Source organism: Eptesicus fuscus, chromosome 8 (genome assembly GCF_027574615.1).
Source record: "Eptesicus fuscus isolate TK198812 chromosome 8, DD_ASM_mEF_20220401, whole genome shotgun sequence".
Classification (NCBI taxonomy): domain Eukaryota; kingdom Metazoa; phylum Chordata; class Mammalia; order Chiroptera; family Vespertilionidae; genus Eptesicus; species Eptesicus fuscus.
The window spans coordinates 4,478,912-4,497,555 of NC_072480.1; positions in this window are offsets into that span (position 1 = coordinate 4,478,912).

An 18,644-nucleotide genomic window follows, 5' to 3' on the forward strand; every position below is an offset into this window, starting at 1 on the left:
GGTCTTAGAAACATTGGCAAGGGAAACAAAAGCAAAAATAAGCAAATGAGACTACATCAAACCATAAAGCACAGGTAAGGAAACCATCAACAAAACAAAAGGCAGCCTGCTGAATGGAAGAAGATATTTACAAATGATATATCCAATAATGGGTCAGCATCCAAACTTTGTAAAGAACTCAAACAATTTAACATTAAAAAACAAACAAACAAACAACAACAAAAGCTCAAAATAGGCAGAGGACATGAATAGACATTTTCCCCAAAGGAGACCTACAGATGGCCAACAGATATATGAAAATATGCTCAACATCACTAATCATCAGGGAAATGCAAATAAAAACCACAATGGATATCACTTCACACATGTCAGAATGGCTATCATTTAAAAATCAACAAATCACAAGTGCGATGAGGATGTGGAGAAAGAGAACCCTCATGTACTATTGGAGGGAATGCAAATTGGGGCAGCCACTAGGGAGTACCGTGTGGAAGTTCCTCAAAAAATTAAAATACAATTCAGCAATTCCACTTCTGTGTATTTATCTGAAGAAAATCAAAACACTAACTCAAAAAAATGTATGCATCCATGTTCATTGCAGCATTATTCATAATAGTCAAGATATGGAAACATCCTAAGTGTCCAAGTGTCCATCAATAGATAAATATAAAGAAGTTGTTATATATATATGTATATATACATACATACACATACACACACACACACACACACACACACACACACACACACACACACATATATATATCCTACCTTATAATAGAGAAACATGCAAATTGACCGCATCTCCGCTATGCCCATGATTGGGCCTGCGAGAGGCTGGGGGCGGGACTCCAGGTGGCCTATCCGGCCTTTGAGAAGACCAAGATGGCGGCGCCCAATCCTCTTAGTTCCAGGGTCCCTGGCGGCGATCGCCACCCGGGGGGGCGTGGCCGGGCCCAGCCAGGCACTCCTGGCGGTCCAGGCGCTCCCGGGGGTCCCAGGCGGCGATCGCCAGCCTGGGGGGGCGTGGCCAGGCCCAGCCAGGCGCTCCCGGGGGTCCCGGGCGGCGATCGCCACCCTGGGGGGGCGTGGCCGGGCCCAGACAGGCGCTCCCGGGGGTCCCGGGGGAGATCGCCACCCTGGGGGGGACGTGGCAGGACTCGCCCAGCCCCTCCCAGGGTCCCTGGGAACATTGCAGGCATGTGGTTGCTGAGACCCAGACCAGGCCTCTGGCCACAGATTCATAGCTTTGCGGAGACCTAGGGCAGGGATCTGCCTCATCTGCAGAGAGACAGAGGTTCTGCAGTGCCCCCAAGATGTGGGTGGGCCCAGCCAGGGATCAAGGGTTATGGAAGGACTCCTGGCAGAGGGGCAAGGACCCTCACCCCTGAGGCGGGGGTTGAGGGGTAGAGCCACCTCAGTGAAGGGGTGCTGCACTGCAGGGTACTGGACTGACTGATGTGATTCTGAGAAGCTCCCAGTGCTAATGGGCCTTGCTCAGGCGGCCTTCACACTTCAGAGGCAGTGACTCCTGCTCCTGCCTTCACCCAAAAGCAAGCTCGCTACACCCTGCCCCATAGCAGAGCATGCCTAGGCAGTGAGTGGGAAGCCTTCCACCTGCTTTGGAGAAGGGGGGGCAGTAAAGAATGGGGGGAGAGGGCCGAAACCGGTTTGGCTCAATGGATAGAGTGTCGGTCTGCGGACTGAAGGGTCCCAGGTTCGATTCCGGTCAAGGGCATGTACATTGGCTGTGGGCACATCCCTGGTGGGGGGTGTGCAGGAGGCAGCTGGGCGATGGTTCTCTCTCATTGATGTTTCTAGCTCTCTATCCCTCTCCCTTCCTCTCTGTAAAAAATCAATAAAAAATATATTTAAAAAAAAAAAGAATGGGGGGAGAGGAAAGAATGTGGAGCATCCGCAATGAAGAGGTGCTTGAGAAAGAGGCTCAGAAGCCTGACTGGAAGGTTTGTTCTGTTTGCTGGGCCGCTGCCCCTTAGGAAGCGCAAAGAGCATGGCTCTGAGGGTTTTCTGTGTGCTCTGAGGGCTTCCTGAGTCAAGTTCCACAGCCAACTGGAATTGGCCTCAGTTTCCTGGTCTGTAAAATGGATGAAGCGTGTCCCAGTGCCTTCACTGAGCTTTGATGGCCAATTGAGATACTGTATAAAGAAAATGAGGGAAGAAGTGAGAAAGAAAAGGAAGGACAAAAAACACAAAAGAAAGACTGAAAGGAACCTGTAAACCCATTGTCACTTAAATAGGGAATATAGTCAGTAGTGTTATAATGATGGTATGATGCCAGGTGGGTACTAGAAATATCGGGGAACACTTTGTAAAGTATATGATTGTCTAACCACTATTCTGTAACTAATATAAAACCTGAAACCAATACAAAATAATGTTGAATGTAAAGAAATGAAAATTGGAGTGAAATTTTTATAAATTTCAAAGTTTAAATAAAAGCTGTAAAGGAAGGAAGGGGAGAATAAAAAGTGTTTTTCATTTTGCCACTTCATTAAAAAGACAGTTGTCTTTATGTGGTGCTTTTATACTTTTCTAAGTCATTATCTCATTTTAATTTCCCGGCAACTTAAAGACAAGATAAGTATTCCCTCCACTATTCAAAGAAAGGAAATCTTGGTGTCTGGTCCTAATGATTCAATCGTCAAGCCCTTATTGTAAAGCAGGGTTAGTAAAATTTTCTGTGCAGGGTCATATCTATACTAATAAAAGCCTTGGGGGTGATCAGGCCAGCAGGGGAGGGTATTTGGGGGCAATCAGGCCCGCAGAGGAGCAGTTAGGGGGCAATCAGGCCAGCAAGGAAGCAGTTAGGGGGCAATCAGGCAGGTAGGTGAGCGGTTAGAAGCCAGCAGTCCTGGATTGTGAGAAGGATGTCCAACTGCAATCGGGCCTAAACCTGCAGTTGGACATCCCCCGAGGGGTCCCATATTAGAGAGGGTGCAAGCTGGGCTGAGGGACACCCTCCCCAGTGCACGAATTTCGTGCACCGGGCCTCTAGTATATATATATATATATATATATATATATATATATATATATATATATATATATATATACACATATATATATATATATATGTGTATATATATATATATATATATATATATATATATATATATATATCCCCAATGGAATATTATTCAGCAATAAAAAGTGAAATCTTGCTATTTGCAACAACATGGATAAAGCTAGAGGTCATTATGTTAAGTGAAACAAGTCAAACAGAGAAAGACAAATAGTATATGATATTCACTTAATATGTGGAATCTAAAAAACAAAACAAATGAATAAACAAAGCAAAACAAAAACACACTAAAAATACAGAGAACAAACTGATGGTTGCCAGAGGGGTGAGAAGTGGGTAGATGGGTGAAATAGATGAAAGGGATTAAGAAGTACAAACTTCCAATTCTAAAATAAGTCACAGGGATGCAATGTACAGTATAGGAAATACAGTTAATAATATTGTAGTATCTTTGTATGGTGGCAAATGGTTACTAGACTTATCATGGTGATTATTTCCAAAGGTATATAAATGTAGAATCACTACGCTGCACACCTAAAACTAATATAATATTGTATACAACTATACTTTTACCAAAAAACTGAAGAAGATGGTGATGAAGATGGAGTCACAGCTCTGGAAAGGCTGCCTGGATCTGGTTAGTGAAGGTTCAAAGTGACCAGCAATAGGAATGGCTCCAGTGGCAGCAGCAAGCTTCAGCACAGCTCACCGGTTAGTACATCAGCCAAGTTTTCAATGGCAGCAATGCCATGAGCTGCAGCAGAAGCTTCTTCATGTTCTCTTCAGGTTTATGATGCAGATGCCATCTCTTTCCCTTTTGTAAATAAACTGCTCCATTTGGAAGTTAAGATGGGAGCTCCCTAAGTGGGTTCCTGCTGCAAGGAATTTGAGATCCTCTTCCTCCTACATATCAGGACCTTACGGGCTCCAGGCATCGTGAAAATCTCTGTAAGTTGCCACAGGAACCCAGAACAACACCCTTCTGGTTAGCACAGAAAGGTGCCTTCTGTGTCTTGGTTGTGCCATCCACCAGAATGAGGGGAGATAAGGGAGAGAGATTTTTAAATCAGTCAATATCTCTATTAAAATTTCCAAAATATCATTCTACCATAGCAAAGTGTTTTTAGCTTTTATTCCTACATGAAAAAAGTTCCAAGTCCACTTTAAGAATAGACATTTAATGACTGGTTTCATATGCTGGTCCTGTGTGGCTCCAATGTGCTTTGCGAAAAGTTTGCCTCCAGGTTTATTTCTGCTCCCCCAACTCCATCCCTCTCTCTCCAATGGTAAGTCTCAGCCCAGCATGAGGCAGCAAAGAGGTAGATATGATATAGCTCGGTGAAAAAGCCTCAGTTCCACAATCATTGGCACTAATCAGATCCCCCATGAGTCCCAACTCCGCCACACTTCTCTGGGTCAATCAACCACTACACATCTCCAGTGACACTCGCTTTGAAATATCACTGCGAACCCATCTGAAATATCACTGTGTACCTATTCCCCACCCCACCAAGAGGTGATTTTCTATGTCCTGGGACAACACAGATGGAAGGCACAGACAGGGCTGCCCTCAGAGAGCTTATAGACGGGGGGGGGGGGGGGGGGGGGGGGGGGGGAAGAGGCCCTGACACATATCAATGTAAGAAAAGAAGTTCAGAATTGAACATGCAATTTTGGAGATGGTTGGCAGAAATTTCTGGAGCTAGGGATGGAACCGCTAAGATATAAGTGATAATTAAACACTGCTACTAAGAAGAGCTATCATAAAGAACACTCCCTACATCTTAGGCTATGTGATTGTCCTAATATCTTCAAAGGTATTATCTCTTTTAATGAGGTTGCTATTATTATTGTGATCTCAAGTCAAAAGTGAGAAAACCTTCCCAAGTTTAAAGAACTTTCCCAAGGCCTTGGAGCTTACAGGCAGGGAGGCTGGCAGTCAAAATCAGGCTAAAGGCCTCTAAGTCTGTGATGGCACCCTAACCAGGATGCTGCACAGCTTGACAGAGGACATTTTTTTTCTGCCTGCACCATTCTGCTGCGAACCATTGAGGGAACCGGTGCCATCATTTGTCTCTTGGATTACCCCACAGCACAGTGCGCACATGACATCTAATTAGTGTCTTAAGCTTCCATCTTCATGTGTGGCTGTGAAATTTTATCTTAGACCTTCAATTTAATTACAAAAAAATTTGTTGAATATCTAGAGAAGGTGGGAGTGAGGGTGGGATTCAAAGATAAGTAAGACATGATTCCCGTGGGATAATTCTGATTTGTGTATCAGGAGGAGAGAGAGAAATAAACAATGGAAACCAGCTCCATGCCAGTGCAGGTAGTGAAACCTTCTGGGCTCAGACCAAGTTGAAAAGACACTGAGACCCATGGGCAGCCTTGAGGAGCCTCGATATCGTGCTGACTTTTCCACTGGGCACAGCAGGAGGAGTACCTGGGATCCAAGATCATTTTAGGGGCCCTGATAATGTTTTTATTTTCTTAAACCATAAAAAATAAATATAATAATAATGAACCCAGACTGAATAATACTTGTCTTATGCCAGCACAGTATTCAACATTTTTATTTGTTTGTTTTTATTGCTGTTTATCTTTTATGGAAATGGGAGCTCATGAAAGCAAAAGTGCCCAGGGCCCATGAAAGACATGTGTGGCTCTGCCATGCTGGCAGAACACTAGCCCTTTAATGCACACCGAATTTCATGAGGTTTAGGAAACTGCCCTTGGCTCTGAAGTAAATACTCAACTTGAGGTAATGTTTTATTAATAATGACAAGAGAATCCACCTCAAGGTCCAGAGTTGACAGGAAAGTCATATTTTTTTAAAAAAGTATTTTGTATTGGTCAGATGTATAGCTTAGTAGTCAATCATATATTTTACATAATGTTCCCCTCAATATATCCAGTACCCCAACTGGCCCCAGATATGGCTATCACAATGCTATTGACTATATTCCCTAAACTTTACTTACTTCCCTGTGACTATTTTGTAACTACCAATTTGTGCTTCCTAATCCCTTCACATTTTTCACCCAGTGCCCCAACCCCTTGTCCCCTCTGGTAACCACCAGTTTTCTCTCTGTCTCTTTGACTCTGTTTCAATTTTGTTTGTTTATTTTGCTCTTTAGATTCCACATGTAAGTGAAATCATATGGTACTTGTCTTTCTTTGACTAACTTATTTTACTGTGCATAATGTCCTCTAGCTTCATTCATGCTGTTGCAAATGATTTCATTCATTATTTTAAAGCTGAGTAATATTCCATTGTGTGTGTGTGTGTGTGTGTGTGTATGTGTATGTGTATATATATATATATATATATATATATATCTCACAGCTTTTTTATCCATTCATCTATTGATGGGCACTTGGTTTCCATACCTTGACCATTGTAAATAATGCTCCAATGAGCATATTCTTTTGAATTAGTATTTTGAGTTTCTTTGGAAATATACACAGAAGTATAATCACTGGGCCATAAAGCAGATGAACTTAAAAATTTTGAGGAAACTCCATACTGTTCTCCACAGTGGCTGCACCAGTCTGCATTCCCACCAGCAGTGCACGAGGGTTCCTTTTCTCCACATCCTCGCCAGCACTTGTCGTTTGTGGATTTATTGATGGTAGGCATTCTGGGAAGTGGGAAGTAACATGACATTGCTCTTAGTAGTATATTTTCTGATATATCTCCTTGGACAAAGGAAACAAAAGAAAATAAACAAATGACACTACATAAAACTAAAAAGATTTTGCACTTAAAGGAAACCATCAACAAAATGAAAAGATAACCTACTGAATGGAAGAAGATATTTACCAATGATACATCCAATTAGGGGCTAATATCCAAATTTTATAAAAACCTCATACAAATTAACACCAAATAAAAGCCCCTCAAACAATCTAATTTAAAAATCTTACTTCTTGTCAGCATGACTAGGAAGCACAACTGTGGCGCGCCGGCACGGCCAGGGCACACGCAGCCCCAGGGCGCCTTATATGCTGCACCAGCTCCGCCAGGTTCAGTGACCCTGAGTGGGGCGGTGAAGGATAAGAAAAGACAGACAAGAGAAGGAAAGCTGGGACTCGGTGGGACGCTGCTTCCCTGCTGGGGACCCAGCAGCACCACGGACTACAAGCCGTGTCTTTATTTTACAGCCGATGCCACGAGGCAAAGTAAGGGCGTGGTCAAGATGTTTACAGCATTCTCATGGGTTTCGATCCTACCCAATTACATGCACCTGATCAAGCTTTGTTTACTTGCAGCCTGTATCACTCAGCCATGTGGGGCCACGTGTTCGGATCATAGGTTCAAGCTTACAACTACAGCTGTTGGCTATAATAGTGCTGGAAGGACTGTGCCCTCTCGTCAGTCCAAGGCTTGAACCTGTGCAAACACTGTAGCCACGCCCCCCCACACCCATGTCCATAATGACTGCTGGCTGAAAGACAAGCTCGCGTTGCCAGTCAGTGCCTTCTCGAGCAGGCTAGTTGGTCTCCAAGGAAGTGCCAACTGGAGGCCGGAGCCTTGGATTACCTTGGAGGGAGGGAACTGTGTACTGGGATGAAAGCCCTGCTAGACCACTGAGAGAAGAGGTGGTGGAAAGGACAGGGCAGTCATTGGAGCCTGGAGATCCAGGGGCTGGCCCAGGGGGCGGCCTGCCAGACCCTCAAAGTATGGCCCTGGGATTTAAGCTTCTTTCAAAGCCACCAGCAGCACTTGCTGGTATCAGGATGAGGGCAGTTTAGACCACGCCATGAAGGCTACATTTAGACAAGACTCATGCTTGTAAATGCTGACTGGCTCTAACTCGTACCTGAATTGCAAAGTGACATTTCTCACCCTTTCCCCAAATAAATATTTCCTACACAGCATTCTCTGAGGACCTCAAAATCCATCAAGGGCTTGGCCCAGAGTTCATTGAAACCTCAGTATATGGCCAAGTTTTGCAGCTGTTTGCCCTGACTGCTTTATGTTTTGCAATATTCCAGAGCAGTTCCCAAGTGATGCTCAACCATTCACCTAATGCTTAATAGAAATGATCTACAAAGGATGACAGTTCCAAAAGATGAGGAGAGGGAAAACCGCCTCCAATGAGCATGGATGAGCAAATGAATAAATAAGTATTGCACTGTTCTAGACAGATCGAGGTGCAGAAAAGGGAACTTGGACAGTAATTCCTAGGAAAAAAAATAAGTAGGATGGTGTTTATTTATGTACACAGACATGTTTCTTTTTCTCAGAAGTGCTATGAGACCCCAAAGGACTTAGAATGCTCCTGCTGAACTCTAGCTGAGTTGAAATGAAGGTACAGATTAACTATGCATGAACTGTATAAGATGAGCTTGTACAGCAAGCATGCATCGATTCCATAGCTAAGTGGGGTTAGTTCTTAGGGCAAGAAAAGTTTGGTTAACTCTGAAGGAAGTACCCTGATCTCAGAGCTATACAAAATGAACAGGAATGCCTTCTTTTTAACCTGTTTTTATCTATACCACCTCATTTAATGTTTGAGAAAACTTGGTGGGCACAAAAAGATAGAGAAGTTACAAAATTTTCTGAAGGTCAATCAACAATTTAGTTGCAGATCTGGGATTAAAAGAGTCTCTTTATTCCTTCCCAGCATTTGTGTGATGTTTAAAATGCTGAATATCTTTTATAGCTGCCATACACTGCATGTTTTAAGGATAGTGTCTCTACTCCTCAGCTTGATCCTATAGGAGTAATATTATTATCTTCATTTAAATATTGCAAAATTAAGGCTCTGGGAGAAATTAACAATCATTCAACAAAGATTAAACCTTTCTCTTGTGCTAAGTCCAGGGCGTCTCTCATACCAATCGGAGCAAACATAATTTAGGAAAAGAAATGACGAAAACGTCTTAATCAAAACAAGTTGTATTTTAAAGAACTTTTTTGAAAGGCAAACAATCATTTGGTGTACTTGGCACTTTTTGTGCTAACAGACTGAATTCCATGTAGGAGTGGAAGAAACACCATAATTGTTTGGAAGGATTGCAGATATCCACAATTTATTAATTAAAGCTGGCCTAAATACTAATTCAGTTGCTATGTAACAAGATTCCTGAAAACGTATGCAGAGGTGGGACTTTTAAGGAGATTTATATATCACGTAGGTGGGAATATTAGAAAATGAGGAGAGGAATGTGGTTGCACAACCATGTTACACAGCACAGAATCCAGTTACTTAAAAGTAATGTCCATGGCCTGTGCTATCCCAGCCACACGCCGGCTGGAGGACACAGGGAGAGACAGGAAGAGTGATTATCACAGTAAGAAAGCATTTTATTTTTTTTTTTGCAATGTTTTCTTTAACGCTAGACCTACCCTCTTTGCAGGAACCCCAGCCTGCCTCAGTCCCCACTGACCCCAGCTAATCATCAGGCCTCGGGGCTCCTACAGATTTGCAACCTCACTGCCCCAGTGCAGTTTCAGTCTTGGAGACTTTGAAGCTGCTGATGTTGCTGAGGCCTGACATCACCCTCCAGCTGGAGGCTGCCTGGCTGACCCTCTGCTGCCCTGTCCCTGTCTTGCTCCAGAGACTAGCCTCAGGGGCAATCTTGTCTTTAACATGTGGCCTCCTCTGTTCCAGGGGTCACAGAAACTGCATCCAGAGCTCACCATGTCTTACAGAGTTTTTTAATTAAACAGCTCTTCTATTTATTTGTATTGCTGCCTCCGTTGCCCAGGGCCATGGCACTAGTCCCTGGGAGGGGAGGCTGAGGTCCAGGGCTAGGGCTCAGCAGGGACAGCAAGCTTTCTGTTGGGTTGCTTAGCTCCTAACATTGACCCAACATCCTTGCATCACTTCTATATCATTCCCTCTATTATTTGGGTATGGGGAATAATATCTGAATCCTGGGTGACTACAATTTAGCTTGCACCCTGTGACACTCACTAAAAGTAAACGGATTTTCCCTGAATGTTTTAGATTCCACTAAAAGGAGAACAAAGGTCAATGCAGAGTCACAAGGAATCTGATTAACATAAAGCCACACAAACACACCCCTGGATTAAATGCATCCCCAAGTCACCCCTGACCCCTGGGCTGCAGATGCTGTTCCAGCTGTTCCGGAATTAAGGATCTCTTTGCTCAGCTTGTCCAGTGGGATGTGTTTAGTACCCACCTTTCCAGTAAGGGTTTTCCTGCTCTTATTTAAAAAATAGACATATTTTAAGAATGATGCTATTGATTGAATTAAAAAGGAAAAGGATAAGAAAAAATACAGTTTTTATTACATTGGAATAAAAGAGAAAAGTGTTACTTTTTTAAAAAACAGATTTACTCTAGTGTAATTTATATACAATAAATTTAATTCTCTGTAGTGGACAGTTGGATAACAAATACATATACAATTTTGTCATTACCACAATCAAGTTTTGACTTTCCCCCCTCCCAAAGTTCTGTGTCCCTTAGCAGTAAACTGCTCCCCTCTACACACCCATCCCATGAAACCACTGATTGCTTTTTGTCTTTATAGTTTTACCTTTTCTAGAATGTCAGATAAATAGAATCATATGCTGTAGATAGTCTGTGTCTGGTTTATTTCAGAGCATAATACCTTTGTGATTCATCCATGTGGCTGTGGGTCCCAGCACTCTGTTCCTTCTTAGCGCTGAGTAGTATTCCCTTTATGGACGTACTGCAGCTTGCACATCCATTCACCAGTAGATGGATATTTAGGTTGGTTCTAGTTTTTAGCTATTAAGAATAAAGCTGCTATGAACCTTTGTTTATAAGTCATTGTGAAAACGTGTTTTTAATCATTTTGGGTAAATACCTAAGAGTGGGATTGCTGGGTTATCTGGCAAGTATATGATATATCAGAAAACGTTTCTGAAGAAGAAGGGACTTCCTGAATGTTACTGAGTAGTTTATTCAGGAAATGAAATATCCAGGTGGTGAATTTTAAGAGGAGTCAACTCAAGTCTGGGCTCTGCCCTGCCCTCCAAAGCCTTGCAGTTAGTTAGTTTACTATTTTGTTGGTCTAGACCAGTGGTCGGCAAACTGCGGCTCTTTGGCCCCTTAAGTGTGGCTCTTCCACAAAATACCACATGCAGGCACGCAAGTACAGTGCCATTGAAACTTCGTGGCCCATGCGCAGAAGTCGGTTTTCGGCTCTCAAAAGAAATATTGTGATACCATAAACAATAAAGAAATTTAAAAATAAATAAATAAATAAATAAATAAATAAATAAAAATAAAAGAGCTGGGGGAAAAAAAGAAAGAAAAATTGAACCAACTAATTTCCAATAAAATAAATGAAAAATAAAACTTTATTTAAAGATAAAGCAAACACATGTAAATTTAAATCTATGATATATAATATTTAGAAACTATCTAGTCCGGATTAGTAAAACATCAGGATACAACCAAAGCTGTACATAAAATCTTTTGTTAAAAAGTGGGGGGGGGGGGGGGGGAAGCAAGTTTATTAACTAAAACTTTTAAAAATGGCAATGAAATTACATTAAGGAAACAGGAGAAAACAATAAAAATAAAAGCAGAAAAATGATTGTAAAACATCAAAAGTTTAATTGATATTTCGGTAGGCAGAATAAAGTTTTTCCTTCCCTTCCCCCCCCCCCAAAAAAAAAAGAAAAAGAAATTTCAATTGTTGTACTGTTGATATTTGGCTCTGTTGACTAATGAGTTTGCAGACCACTGGTCTAGACACAAAGGGTGGGGCAAATCCCTTTCATTATCAGGTGGATCCATCACTTATCAAGGGCATGATCTCAGGCAAGAACTTAAGCTCACTATGGTTTGTTTCCTCAGCAAGAAATGAACATTATCACAGCCTATCTCAGAGAGATGCTGTGAGGGTTTTTAAAATATACAAGTCAGGGTGGAGAACAATGCCTGGCACATAGCAAGAACTCAATAAACACTACCTATTTAAAGGCTGGGGGAAATCTGAAATTATAGCAGATGATCATTTGTCTTCCTAGAAAGCTGATACTTTGAATCAAATGTTTACCAGATGACAAAGAAAACATTAATTTATTCAACACATTTATTGAGTGTCTGTTGAGTGCCTGGTGAGGAAAACAGGACCAGTCCCCCATTCATACGGAACTTACAGTCTCAGAGGAGAGGCAGGTAGAATAAAAGGGATGTGTTATATGTAATTACAACTCTGATGAGTGAGACAACAAAAAAGACAAGGGCTTTCTGGTGAGTGTGACACCTGGTGAGCCATACTGCTGGCTTCAGCAGCCCTGCCGGAATGACAGTCCCTAATTCCAGCTCAGCTATTGACTCTGCTTCAGAGGAAGGAAGACCAGCCCTCCTGATCTCCTTCATTCATTCCCTCCTTCACTGATTATTCGTCAGCCCTGAGGACACGTGCACCCAGGAAGACAATGCTTCTCCTGCAGGGAGTGTACAGCATCACAGGGGATACAACTGGGATGATTATGCAGTGATAGCTCCTCTTCCTGCTGGAACTGCTCGGGTGAAAAGGATCATGAAATTTTGATGAGTCCCTGAGAGAGGCCGTTATAAGCACCATTTCTGCTGGCTTACATTTAGCATCGGGATGATGCCACTGGGACTAATGGCACAAACTTGATGCTTGGCTTAGTGGGACCCACAGACTCAGAGGCCCTCTCCTTGGGCACTCTATGGAGAGGTTAAAGTCCCCTGAGAAAGCGGCAATAGAACAATGCAGGTTTCCTCCCTGAAGCCAGATGGTGTTTGCAAGAGATTTCAAGAGGAAACTGTCCCAATTATGCCCCAATTAATTGATTAAGTGTCTAGACTCAGTGGGACAAACGCAGGTGACCAGGAGTCAGCAATAACGGCCTATCCCCTGGTACTTTCAATGTCTAGACAGCTGAGCCGAACCGGAACACATGACACACAGACAGAATTAGTGTGCAATCACACAGGGTTTATTTACCTATTCCTAGTGGGTCCTAGGCTCCAGTAAAGGCCACCCGGCGATGCACACTGAAGGACAGACGACAAAAACAGAGACAGGCAGGCGGCCGCAGTTGGTTCAGGCTCACACAGCAGAGCAGTCAGGGGCTTGTCTCTCGGAGCGACGTGGAGTCCTCCTCTTATCGGGCAGGAGACCTCCACTGAAGATGGTCTCAGGGTTATATAGACCGCGGTAAACAACTTGTGTCCTTATCAGTGTGGGCCAGACGGTGTGCCTTATGCTGGGAGCAGGGCGTTTACACTTTAAGGGCTCAGAGCTTTTACATCAAGATAGTGGGGTGTTCATTAATTTTGGAAGTTACAGAGTATTGGGGGTTTCCATACAGCAAACATTTCACACAATAATTATTTCATGCATCAGCGGGGTTACATTATTATAGCAGAAACCAAGTGTGAATAAGCATCAGAGCAGTTGTGGAAATAACAGCTGCTTCAGAAAACTGGGAAACACTAACATGCTGAGAATCCAATCCTGATGTGCAAGAACCTGGACCTGCGTTACAGGAACTGGCAGGCTCGCCCTTCTCTTGGGCTTAAGCCAGGCCCAGTCAAAGGCAATGACTGGACAAGGGTAGAATTAATGTAACCTGTGCATTTCACGTTCATGGGTTGTTTTGCTTTTGTTTTTAACCCTCACCAGAGAATATTTTTCCATTGATTTTTAGAGAGAATGGAAGAGAGAGGGAAAGACAGAGAGAAATATTGATGTGAGAGAAGCACATCGATTGGTTGCCTCCTGCACAGCCCAGCTCCGGGAGGAGCCAGCAACCAAGGTACCTGCTCTTGACTGGAATGGAACCCGGAACCCTTTGGTCCGCAGGCCAATGCTCTATCCGCTGAGCCAAACTGGCTAGGGCCACTTTTGTTTGTACTTAGGTTTTTAGCTGCACCTATCGAGTGCCTCCTAAGTGCCAGGCACAATGCTCAGGTATCCAAGGTGTAGACATGGGTTGTGTGGTTTTATCAGCACCCCCACGTCCTTTGGACCCCTGTCATGCGATGCTGTGAGGCTATTCATCACAGTGTCCTGTTCTCTTTGTCAAGAGATAGTTATGCCCTAACTGGTTTGGCTCAGTGGACAGAGCATATGCCAGTGGACTGAAGAAGGGTCTCTGGTTTGATTCTGGTCAAGGGCATATACCTTGGTTACAGGCTTGATCCCCAATAGGGGGCGTGCAGGGGGCAGCTGAAAGATGTTTTTCTCTCATCGAGGTTTCTAACTTTCTATTCCTCTCCCTTCCTCTCTGTAAAAATCAATAAAATATATTTTTTTTAAAAAGAGAGATAGCCATGATTTTCAAGCCCAATCAAACTACCCTTTCCTCTGGCAGCAGAGATGGGTCTTAGGGGTGGTCATGTGATCTGAGCTGAGCCAATTAGAGACTTTAATTGGGACTTTTCAATCTGTAGCCACAAATATTATGGCTTTGTGGTGAGCCACTGTTTTGAGCTACATTTCCTAGAATTCCCTTTCCAAACAGGGTTGTTATAAGGAATAAGAACATATAGCCACAGAAAGATTTGTACACTAACATTTGTAGCAGCATTTTTAAAAAAAATAGCTAAGAACTAGAAACAACCCAATCATCTATTAGGTAGTGAGTAGATAAGTGCACCAGGTACTTCCCTATAATGGAGTATTGCTCATCAATAAAAACGAACAACTACTGTATACAAAACAACATGGATGAATCTCAAAAGCTAAGTGGAAAAAGCCAGTCACAAAGGTCACATTTTTGCAAATAATGTATCTGGTAAGAAATATGTATCTTGAATATCTATATAACTCTTACAACTCAAAAATAAAAACATTTTAGTGAAAAATGGGGAAATTTTTTGAGTAGACCTTTCTTCAAAGAAGATATACAAATGCCTATTATCATCTAAAGATGACAAACATTCACCATTAGAAAATCCAAATCAAAACCACAACGAGTTACTAATTCATACCCAATAGAATGAATAAAAATAAAAAAAAAAGTCAGACAAAATAACAAGTGTGTTGGCAAGGATGTTGAGAAATTGAGAATGGAACTTGAGGAAATGAGTACCTTCCCCAAGGAAGAAAGAGGAGGTGGGGTTATCTATGAACAGAGACTGAGAGTAGTCAGTGGTGGGAGATAATGTATACTCCAGGGGAAGAGGGGTTTAGGAGAGGAGTTAGCAGCTGCTTCAGGTGCTGCCAAGGGGTCAGGGGGATCAACACCAGGAAACAAGGGCACGAACCAAGCAGCCCGCACTGTCCTCCAAAAGACCCACTGGCTACACCACACCACTGTGGCCTGTAGAGTTGGCGGGGGGGGGGGGGGGAGGGGGGGGGGGAGAAGAGCTTGAAGAAGCAATAGATTGAGGAAAACTCTTTAGAAAGATCTAAATATACTTCTAGTACAAATGGCCTGCCCAGAATGAGTGCAGTGGGAGAGTCCAAGAGCCCCGGAAGATCAGGCGTGTTGGATGAGGAGTAGGACCCATGGTCCTTTCCCAAGCTACAGCCTTTTTTCCTCTTTCTCCAGTAAGAGTTAAACAGACATCTTTGCTCAGGATATTATAAAGCTTTGTTTATGAGGCTTACGAGCCCTTCGGTGCAATAATAAAAATTATAACTAATTTATTTGGGGTATAACTCATTGTATATAAACATTGAAGTTGATTTATTTTTTCTAATAACTGCCCCTTAATAAGGTTTGTATTGACACCTCATTTTTTACTAAGGGCCCTTCATTGCACCATTTTGAACAGATTCCATAAGTTTCCATCATTTTTGGTTACTAAAATAGTGTAACTTTGGCATTTAAAACTCGGTCTTTATTATTAAAATGTCTTCATTCTTAAACTGAACTATCACGGCTTTGAGTGTAGGACTTGGTGTAATCTGGCGCTAAGACCCCTCCCCTCCAGTAAGAGCTGGCTCCCCTACTGCCTGGAGGAAGAAGGCAGTTTCCTCCAGTGGCTGTCTTGGTGGCACCTGTCCTGGACTCTCGTGGCTCAGTTTGGTTCTGGCTGCTCTGCAGGCAGCCTCACCTGAGATGGTTTCCTCCAAGTAGGCAGAGCTGCTCAGTTTCACTTCCACCCCTGAGAATCCTTCCGCTGCACCAATAATATCTGTCCCCCATCTCTTCTCCAGATGGAGTGTCTCAATGACCTTAAAGTGCCCTCGTTGTTGTGCCTTCAATAACCTCTGAGCTCTTTTATAATCATAGAAACCGCTGGGTTCTTCTTCCACAACTGACAAGGGCCACGAACATTCAAATGTTGCATAGGACATACTTATACTAAAATATACTTGGTGTTTTTCTGAAATTCAAATTTAACTGGAAGTCTTATAGTTTTATTTGCTAAATCTGGCAACTGTACAAAGAAGCAAACTCTGAGATGGAGACTTGCATGTGGGAAGTTTACAGGGGAGTGCTCTCAGGTTGACACCGAAGGGAACTGAGCCAGTAGAACAGGGCAGAGAAAGAAGTTTAACTGCCATGTAGTTGAAGCAAACCTCAGCCTTCCCTCCACGGAGCTGTGGAGCTGGGATGATTCTCCACAATTGCCCCACACTGAGGGGAGGTAGCCTTGAAGATGTGACCTTGGGCAAAGTGCTGCTCTTCACCACAGGCAAAGCCTCCCATGAGGCTCAGCTGAGAACATAAGCCACCAACACTTCCAGCATATGTTACACCTCCGATGAGTGAAAGCCAGGTATCCTTGGAACTCATCACCCAGGTTTCAGGTAAATTAAACAGCAACCAGTGGCAAGAGAATCTGAATCATCTTAGGGCAAAGGGCAAGAAGACAAAGTCAGAAGAAACTGCACTGTAGCAGACATAACCGTATTTGTAATTAGAAACCAGTTTGTTTCAGCACATACCCTTACTGGTCACATCTCAGGTTTATTGGAATTAAGAAGCTATGCCCTGGCCAGTTTAGCTCAGTGGTTGGAGTGTCAGCCTGCAGACTGAAGGGTCTCAGGTTTGATTCCCTATCAAGGGCATGTGCCTCAGTTGCAGATTTGATCCTCACCCAAGTCAGGGTGCATGAGGGCGTAGGGGAGGAGGAGGAGGCAATCAGTCAATGGATGTGTCTCACATCGATGTTTCTCTCTTTCTCTCTCTCCCTCCCTCCTCCCTCCTTTTCATTCTCTCTAAAAATCAATGGAGGATAAATATCACATGATCTCACTCATTTGTGGAATATAATGAACAACATAAACTGATGAACAAAAACAGATCCAGAGACAGAGAAGCATCGATCAGACCTTCAAACTGCAGAGGGAAGGTAAGGGAGGGTTGGGGGTAAGGGGGAGAGATCAACCAAAGGACTTGTATGCATGCATATAAGCCTAACCAATGGACAGACACCAGGGGGGTGAGGACATGATTGGGGGGTGGGGGTGGGGGAGGCATTGGGGGGATAAGGACACATATGTACTACCTTAATCAATAAAGAGAGAAAAAAAATCAATGGAAAAAATATCCTTGGGTGAGGATTTAAAAAAGGAAGAAAAAGCTATAAGCCTGGAGTGTTTGTGCAGAGTTTTATTTTGTTTTTTAATTGATTTTTTTTATTGATTAAGGTATTACATATGTGTCCATATCCCCCATTGCCCCCCCACCCCACTCCCGTACATGCCCTCACCCCCCTGCTGTCTGTGTCCATTGGTTAGGCTTATATGCATGCATACAAGTCCTTTGGTTGATCTCTCCCCCTTACCCCCACCCTCCCCTACCTTCCCTCTGAGGTTTGAGCATCTGATCTATGCTTCTCTGTCTCTGAATCTGTTTTTGTTCATCAGTTTATGTTGTTCATTATATTCTACAAATGAGTGAGATCATTTGATATTTTTCTTTCTCTGACTGGCGTATTTCACTCTTAATAGCTCTTCACATTTAATGCCTCTAGGGCTCCAGCAGAACTTTTCCTTTATCTGAGATGTGTGCAGAGCTCAATCCCTGAAGCAAGGCTCTAAACCACGGGGTGCAGCAAATTGCTTCTGAGGAAGTGTTGTCCCCATGAAGCAGTAAGGTTGGTCACCACTCCCTGTCCCCGCAGGCTTTCTGCTCTCCCTCCTCCACCCTTTGTGTCAGGCCCTGCACTCTGTCTCCTTCCCTCTCACTGGCCCCCATACCCAAGGGCAGATATGTCTTCTGACAACTGGACACAATTTTGGCTGGTCTCCGAGGTTGGTCTCCATCTAGTGTCCTGGAATGTCCTGCTTCACTTCTATACCCCTATTGGCTCTGCAAATTCTGCCTCTCCCACCCACAGCCACACACTGACCTTGTCATCCCAGAACTGCTCCCCAGGACACTACACTGCAGCATCCCACTCACTGGCCACAAAGCCTGTTTTCCAGCTCTCTCCCTTCCTTCCCTCCTTGGGCCTGTTCTCTTAGCAAGATCTATTGTGCTGGGTCCCTCCTTAGACCAGGGCTCATCGCTTCAGCTACTCTCTCACCTCAACTTCCTTACTCCTTTTCCTTTCATTCATCCACCTGGGGCATTCCACCCATCCAGTCTGCCTTTTCTCTTCCCACCTGAGGGTCACAAGTGCTGCAGGAGAAATGCCCACAAGATTGCACTGCCTTCAGACCCTCTGTGTTTGGCTGCTCATCAGCTCTCTTCCTCCTGAACAGC